Here is an 8,772-nt window from a genome sequence, read left to right as displayed (position 1 = left end):
TTTATGTCTTTATTTTTTGGAATTTTTCAGTTATGGGAAGTAGGGATGTAAATTTATTTTTAAAAACAGACATAAATTGCCCACTATTATTTAGTAACTATAGAAGCCCAGGTGGCACATAGGGTTAATCAACTCAGCTATCCACTGAAAGGTTGACAGTTTAAACTCACCCAGGGGCTCCAAGGAAAAAAGACCTGGCAATGTGCTTCCATAAAGATTACAGCCAAGAAAGCCCTATAGGGAAGTTCTACTCTGTCACATTTGGTCACTATAAGGAAAAATTGATCTGATGGCACCTAACAACAACAACAAAATTTATTAAATAGTCTATTCTTTCCCTTTTTATTTCAATGCTACCTTTATCTCGCTCGAATTAAACATGAGTCTGTTTTTGGACTCTCTGTTTAATACCGCAGATTTTCCTACCACTCTTCCCCTTGCATAGTCCACTTCAACCGCGTTAGCCTCGGCGTTCCTCAGATACTTCAAATACAGTACCATCCCGGGGCATCTGTACTTGCTGTTCCCTATACTTGAATGTTCTTCTTCCTGATAGCCTTGCTCCCTTATTTGCTTCAGCCACATTTTCAATTTAAATGTTTTAAACTGAGTTTCTGTTCCTGGACCATGGAAAAATTTTCTTTTTTTTTTTTTTTAGGACAAACACTATGTTTTATATTTCGTCTGCCATTGCTATATTAGGAACTCAGGGAGGGCCTCAAAGGATGAAATTGGAACACCATGTTATCCAGAAATTGAATTTCTTTGTAAGATCATTTCTCTTCTGTTAAGAAACTTTGCCTTAACACTTTCATTAAACCTCTCCGTGGCATCTTACATCTCGCTGCTTACTTCTTGATCAGTTTTTTCCTTCATAAACTACAATTTTCTAGTTCTTCATGCTGAGGTCTGTATTAAATTGTCCAAAGGGGGCAAAAGTAGGATTTAAGACTGATAGTTCCGTAGGGTCGCTATGAGTCAAAATTAACTCAACAGCAATGGGTTTGTTTGTTTTGATCCATTATATTCTTCAACAGTTTTAATATTTTATTCCATGGTCTTTTTGTTTTATTATTGCCTTTGACAAGGCTTCTTTCAGTTTAATTGTTGTAGTTTTATAGTTAATCTGCCTTTTCCTTCTGGTTGCTTTTAAGATTCTCTACTTTTGGTATTAAACGGCTTCATGATAGTGTATCTAAAATTTATTTATTTTGCTAGAAATTAATCCTTTTTAAAACTGAGAATTCATGTCTTTCTTCAAGTTTGGAAAATACTTGGTTATTGCTTCTTTTTTTATTATACCGCCTCATCGTTATTTTAAATCCCTCCTTCAAAAATTCATATTGCAAATTTACTGGACCTTTTCAATCTATTCTGAAATAATCTTTCAAATTTTTCATTTCTTCATTGCCGTTGTTATATTCTGAGTAATTTCCTAATTTCTGTCTTCCAGTTTACGAATTCTCTCTTCTGTTATATTTACTTTGTTGTTTAACATATTTCTACCTTATTTCAGTGACCACATGTTTTCTTTTGAGAGTTAAATTACTAGCAAAATAGTTAAAAGTGTGATCTCCAAAAAGGATTGTCTGGATTTACATCTTGGCACCACCATTTACTAGCTCTGCAATTTTGGTCAGATTAACTAATGTCTTTGTGTTTCCTTAGGTGTAAAATTGCAGTAGCTATTACAACTAGTATAAGTTGTTCTTGTTATTGACCCTATGTACAGCAGAACTAAATACTGCTTGGTCCTGCGCCATCCTCACAATCTTTGCTATGCTTGAACCCATTGTTGCAGCCACTGTGTCAATGCATCTCATTGAGGGTCTTCACCAACACCACAATTCAAAGGTTTCAACTCTTCTTTGGTCTTCTTTATTCCATGTTCACCTTTCACATGCATAGGATATGATTGAAAACACCATGGCTTGGGTCAGGTGCACCTTAGTCTTCAGGGTGACATCTTTGCTTTTCAACACTTTAAGAGGTCCTTTGCAGCAGATTTGCCCAAAGCAATGTGTCTTTTGATTTCTTGACTGCTGCTTCCATGGGTGTTGACTGTGGATCCAGGTAAAATGAAATCCTTGACAACTTCTATCTTTTCTCCATTTATCATGATGTTGTTTATTGGTCCAGTTGTAAGGATCTTTGTTTTCTTTATGTTGAGGTGCAATCCATACTGAAGGCTGTGGTCTTTGATCCTCATTAGTAAGTGCTTCAAGTCCTCTTCACTTTCAGCAAGCAAGGTTATGTCATCTGCATAATGCAGGTTGTTAATGAGTCTTGCTCCAATCCTGATGCCCTGTTCTTCTTCATATAGTCCAGCTTCTTGTATTATTTGCTCAGCACACAGATTGAATAGGTATGGTAAAAGGATACAACCTCGATGCACACCTTTCCTGACTTTAAAACATTCAGTATCCCCTTGTTCTGTCTGGACAACTACTTCTTGATCTATGAACAGGTTCCTCATGAGCACAATTAAGTGTTCCAGAATTCCCATTCTTCAGAATATTATCCATAATTTTTATGTTCCCCACAGTTGAATGCCTTTGCATTGTCAATAAAACACAGATAAACACCCTTCTGTTTTCAGCCAGGATCCATCTGACATCAGCAATAATATCCCTGGTTCCATGCCTTCTTCTGAATCCCGCCTGAATTTCTGGCAGTTCCCTGTTGATGTACTGCTGCAGCCTCTTTTGAATGATCTTCAGCAAAATTTTGTTTGTATGTGTTATTAATGATATTGTTCTATGATTTCCACATTCAGTTGGATCACCTTTCTCGGGAACTGGCATAAATATGGCCCACGGTATATTCAACATTCTTTGCCAACACAATTCTTCTTTGGTCTTCCTTATTCATTGTCCAACTTTCGCATGCATACAAAGTGGTTGAAAATACCATGGCTTGGGTCAGTTGCACCGTAGTCCTCAAAGTGACGTCCTTGCTTTTTGAACACTTTAAAGAGGTCTTTTGCAGCAGATTTTTTCAATGCAATGTCTCTTGATTTCTTGACTGCTTCTTCCATGGGTGTTGGTTGTGGATTCAAGTAAAATGAAATCCTTGGCAAATTTAATCTTTCCTCCATTTATCATGATGTTGCTTATTGGTCCAGTTGTGAGGGCTGTTGTTTTGTTTAAGTTGAGGTGCAATACTGAAGGCTGTAGTCTTTGATCTTCATCAGTAAGTGCTTCAAGTTCTCTTCACTTTCAGCAAGAAAGTTGTGTCAGGTGCACATTGGAAGTTGTTAATGAGTCTTCCACCAATCCTGATGCCATGTTCTTCTTCATATAGTTCATATTGTCTGATTATTTCCTCAGTATACAGATTGAATAAATATGATGAAAAGATACAACCCTGATGCACATACTTCCTGTCTTTAAACTACGCAATATCCCATTGTTCTGTTTGAAAGGCTGCCTCTTAGTCTATGTACAAGTTCCTCAAGAGCACAATTAAGTGTTCTGGAATTCTAATTCTTCATAATATTATTCATACTTTGTTATGATCCACACAGTTGAATGCCTTAGCATAATCAATAATATACAGGTAAACATCTTTCTTGTACTCGCTACTTTCAGCCACTGTCCATCTAACATCAACAATGATATCCCTCCTTCCATGTCCTCTCCTGAATCTGGCTTGAAATTGTAGCAGTTCCCTGTAAAGGTACTGTTGCAACCACTTTTGAATGATCTTCAGCAAATTTTACCTGTGTGTGTGATATTAATGACATTGTTTGACAATTCCCACATTCTGTTAGATGACCTTTCTGTGGAATGTACACAAATATGAATCTCTTCCATTTGGTTGGCCAGGAAGTTGTCTTCCAAATTTCTTAACATAGATGAATGAGCACCTCCAGCACTGCATCTGTTTGGTGAAACATCTCAATTTATATTCTCTCAATTTGGAGCCTTGTTTTTCACTATTCCCTTCAGTGCAGCTTGGATTTCATCCTTTAATACCATCAGTTCTTGATCACATGCTACCTCCTAAATGGTTGAATGCTGATCAACTCTTTTTGTTACAGTGGCTTTGTGTATTCCTTCTATCTCCTTCTGATGCTTCCTGCATTGTTCAGTATTTTCCCTGTAGAATCCTTCAATACAGCAACCCAAGGCTTGAATTTTTTCTTCAGTTCTTTCAGCTTGAGAAATGCTGAGCATGTTACTCCCATTTGATTTTCTATCTCCAGGTCTTTACACATTTTATTAAAACACTTTACTTTGTCTTCTCAAGCAGCCCTTTGAAATCTTCTGTTCAGCCTTTTACTTCATCATTGTTTCCTTTCGCTTTAGGCACTCTATGTTCAAGAACAAGTTTCAGAGTGTCTTCTGACACTCGTTTTGTTTTTACTTTCTTTCCTGTCTTTTTAAGGACGCTTTGCTTTCTTCATTTATGGTGTCCTTGATGTCATTCTACAACTCATCATCCCTGATCTTATCTGGCCAATCTTTGGACATTATATCTTGTGATGCTCCTCTTTGAAGTCTTGTGTCTGCCATTCTAAAGTCTGTGGATCCCTGAGAAGCTGTAGTTGGCCCCTGGTTCCTTACTTTGCTCTTGCTGCTCACTAGTCCTGGAGTTCCTCCCTTCTCCTCTTATTTGTTTGATGAAAACCTACCCATCTCTCAGGATTCCATTCTTCTGGAAGTCTTTCCTCCCCTTCCTCACTCAGCGCTGTACCAATTTTATATGCTGTACAGAGTCCCACCACAGCACACACCACATGAGTGTGTTTGTTTTTTCATGTTAGTCTCCTGATGCTAGACAGTAATTCCCAAAAGGGTAGGAGCCATATTTTTTCATGCATGCGTATTGAGTGCCATGTACTGTGCCCCCAAAATGAAGGACATTGAATAAAACTGTATTGAATGCATGAATCCTTAAATGAATGTTTCTCCTGCCTAGAATCAGACCTAGGCGAATAGGGAAGGTGTTGTTAGCAGAGGATGTCAGAAGAATAAGCAAACAACCTCAGAGAAAATCAAAACTGAAAGCCGAAAGTATAATCCCTGTCTATGGTTCCTGGCTTTCTTCTGCCACAACACAACTGATGATCATTTGCTATGAGGCCATCTACAGAAAGCTCCTGTAAGTGACTATATTAAGGATCAGCAGTCAATAACCCCACCATCCACAGTTCTCCTTGGTCATACTTCCTGCCTGGGAAGTAATAACTCATCTACCTGCTGGAAAACTCACACACTCACAATTAAATTTCAGATTGAATTGTCTTTGGACTTTGGTGTGCCCTCCCCACCTGCCATCATTGGGGAGCCCAGGCCACCTACCAGGCCTTTTCACAAGAGAGAGGCTTTCTACCTGCTGCAGGTGCTTCTCCAATGTCTTTCTAGAATCTCACTATGGATTTCCGTGCCTCTGCCTCTCCTCAGACTTCAAGGCTGGTTCTTCCTTCGCTTGGTATCACAGGAATAGCAGGAGTTTATCAGACTTTATACTGCTACTGAAGGAATGAGTACTCTTCATGAAGAAGAAAAATTTGGCTCTGTAAACTCCAGTCCCCTAGAGCAGACCTTATCTGAGACTGCTACCCACTTATGCCATTCTCTGACTCCCTGGAGCAAATACATAGATATGTCTTTTAGATCCTGGATCTCTGGGACATCTCCATCTTTGGATCTCCCAGAGAGATAATGGATGAGAGCCTTCAGGCATTCTTACATATTCTGAGTTCCCTGTCATGCTATTTGACTATGGAGAGACCCAGTGGATTTCTAGCAAATAATGAGTTGCATTGTAGAGGATCTTTTGGGCAGAGGGGTCTTATCTACCTAAACAACACCTGGAAAGTGTCTATGAAGACAACATACAGATTTCTATGGGCTAATTCTGCTTCACGAGGTCTAGAACAAACAGTATCACCTGTACATTAATGGCAAAAGTATATATTTATAGCCTTGAACATGAAATTCTGAGGTCAAGCCCCATTCAACAAAGACATATGTCATTCAAGATAATTGTGGTAACTGTTAAGATAACAACTATGCTACTACAACAGGGATAATATGACTGTGACTACTTCTACAGACATTTATGCAGCAATTACAATGATAAGCAATTTATATACACTAAAAAAGAATTCTTAGACTTGGTGGCCTTGGAACCCTAAACTTGATCAAAATTCCTAATCTCTGGCTGTGGTCCCTAGTTTGCATACAAGTTTAGGTAGGCTTCAAGGCTATGTTTATCTACACGTAATTAATTGTCCACCATCTGTCAGATACAGAGCAGCACCTAGGTGGATCATATCAACCATCTTAGAGGACTTATAGCCATCATTGTAGCCCAGGCCCCTCAGTACAACAGATTTGGTCTTCAACAACTTTCTATTATTTTCTATCTGCAGCACCCACTTTCACCTCAACCATGAGTTCCGCTCCACACCATTTGGTAACGCCTTAGGGAATACTAAATTTAAACTGAAGTGGTTATATTTCCGTTGATCAGAATCAATGAAAAGTCATGGGTATTTTGAAAAATCTTCTTAGATGACTGTGAAAAACTTGCACCCACCACCAACTCCTCTACCACCTTTTCCATGCCCTCCTCTCTATCTTTTTCCTTAATTCCCTTCCTTCTACCAGAATCCTATGCCTTCTTGGGTGGCTAGGATGAGGAAGAATTACAGGTCATCTAGAAGCCCTTCTTGAGTTCCTGGGTGGTGCAAATGCTTAACACACTCAGCTGCTAGCCAAAAAGTTGGAGGTACAAGTCCATCCATTCAAATACATCTTGGAAGAAAGGCCTAGCAATTTGCTTCTGAAAGTCCAGCCATTGAAAACCCTACGGAATACGTTCTACTCTGACACACATGGTGTCACCATGAGTCAGGATCAACTCCGTGGAGACTGGTTAGAAACCCTCCCAGTAGGCAAGGATTCGACAAGAAGCTCGGTGACTATTTCTCGTTCCAGGGAGAGAATAGGTCGTTCTTCTAAATGCATACAAAAGTGAGAGTAGCATTGCTTGCTTCTCTTTGAGGTGAAAGAGGCCATACAGCCCAGAACTTTTTTTTTTAATGAATCTTTAATTTAAAAATACACAAATAACATATGTTTATTATAAGAATATTAGAAAACACCGAAAAGCAGAATGAGAGAAATGAAAACCACTTTAATTCCATGTTTCGTATATAATTACACTAACACTTTATTGGAGCCCTGGTGGCGGAGTGGTTAAACAGCTCAGTTGCTAACCGAAAGGTCGGCAGTTCAAATTCACGAGCTGCTCCTTGGAAACACAATGGGGCAGTTCTACTCTGTTCTACAGGGTCGCTATGAGTTGGGACCGACTTGACGGCACCTAACAGCAACATCTTATCATCCCAAACACTTTTTATTGGGGATAGCGGGCTACTAATTTGAGACAAACTGCATTCTGTGTTCACTTTCCCCTTGACAATATATCATAAACATCTTTTCTCGCCATGAAATATTCTTCTGTAGAAGCATTTTAATAGCTGCTTGTTATTCCACGGTTTGACAGTGGATTTATGTTTTAATCTTCCTTTGGCATTTTAGTATTTTGTTTTTTCACTATTATAAGAAATGCTTTGATGAATATCCCAAAGTAGAGTGACATTTATAGTGAGTGATAATGTTAAGTATTCACCTGAACAGATGGCATTGAGTCTATGATTATTTCCCTATCAGTCAGTCACCAAGCTATAAGCGCTTATGCTTTTGTGGTTTAAAGTGTCATGCTGCATAAGACCTGGACAGCCTGATTCTGAGTACATTTTTAGACACAGTAAAAAGTGTGAAAGGTACAAGCTGTGTAAGGTGGAAACCCGTTAGTGAACGAAAACAAATATTTTCCACTAAAACAAGCTATAGACAAGGGGTGAAATTGCACCCCGTCAAAGGTGGAAAACTTGTGAGACCTGGAAAAACAAGGCAGTCCATCAATTTCTGGTTCTCACAGGTTTCACCATATAACATTAATAGGGATCACATCTAATCAGGACGAGAGTCCCAGCAGGGACTAGCATGATGCATGATTTCTACCCACCAAAAAAACTGACGAGTGTGGCTATTTTAGGACCAGCCTGGGGTACAAAAAACAAAGTGAATTAGAAACATGGAAGGGGACATGTTTTCAGTGATATAGAGCAAGTATTTTGAATTTTAGTAAGATCCTGTTCTAGAGGGAAATTGACTAAGAAAATTTCAGGTAAGAAATTTGAGCCATTGGGATAATGATTCTGGTATCTTAAGGAACATTGAAAAGCAATACATCATATTAATATACCATAGCGCTAAAGAGCCAGGCTGTGGGACTGGGCTTCCTGGAATCCTAGCTCTGCTACTGCTACCGCATTGATCTTGGTCAGCTTACTCACCTCAGTTGTGTAAAGGAGATCACAACAGTACCAAATTCAGAAGCTGACAGGGACTTTAAATAACTTTGTGAAGAGAAGGCACTTAGAACTGTGTCTGACTCATTAAGAGCCCTATATAGTCATAACCAGCACCCTTGGTGGCAAGATGTGAAATTTCTCTGCCAGTAAGAGAGGATCATCTTTAACTCTCTTGGTGCCTATAGAACAGACAATAGAGATAACACTTTGCTGGTCTCTTCTACTTCCTTTTTTTGCTAATTACGTAAAACCTATTCTGAAAAGCAGGCTCCATTCCCTGCTCAAAGGCTCCAGTTGGTGGCTGTAAGAATATCTCTTCTCAAGTAGCTGCACCAGGTCCTCATGTTGCTGTGGTCATTGCTGGTCATCTTTGGTGA

The sequence above is a fragment of the Loxodonta africana genome, chromosome 3 (assembly GCF_030014295.1).
Source record: "Loxodonta africana isolate mLoxAfr1 chromosome 3, mLoxAfr1.hap2, whole genome shotgun sequence".
Taxonomy (NCBI): domain Eukaryota; kingdom Metazoa; phylum Chordata; class Mammalia; order Proboscidea; family Elephantidae; genus Loxodonta; species Loxodonta africana.
Note: the sequence above shows the minus strand (reverse complement) of the source record.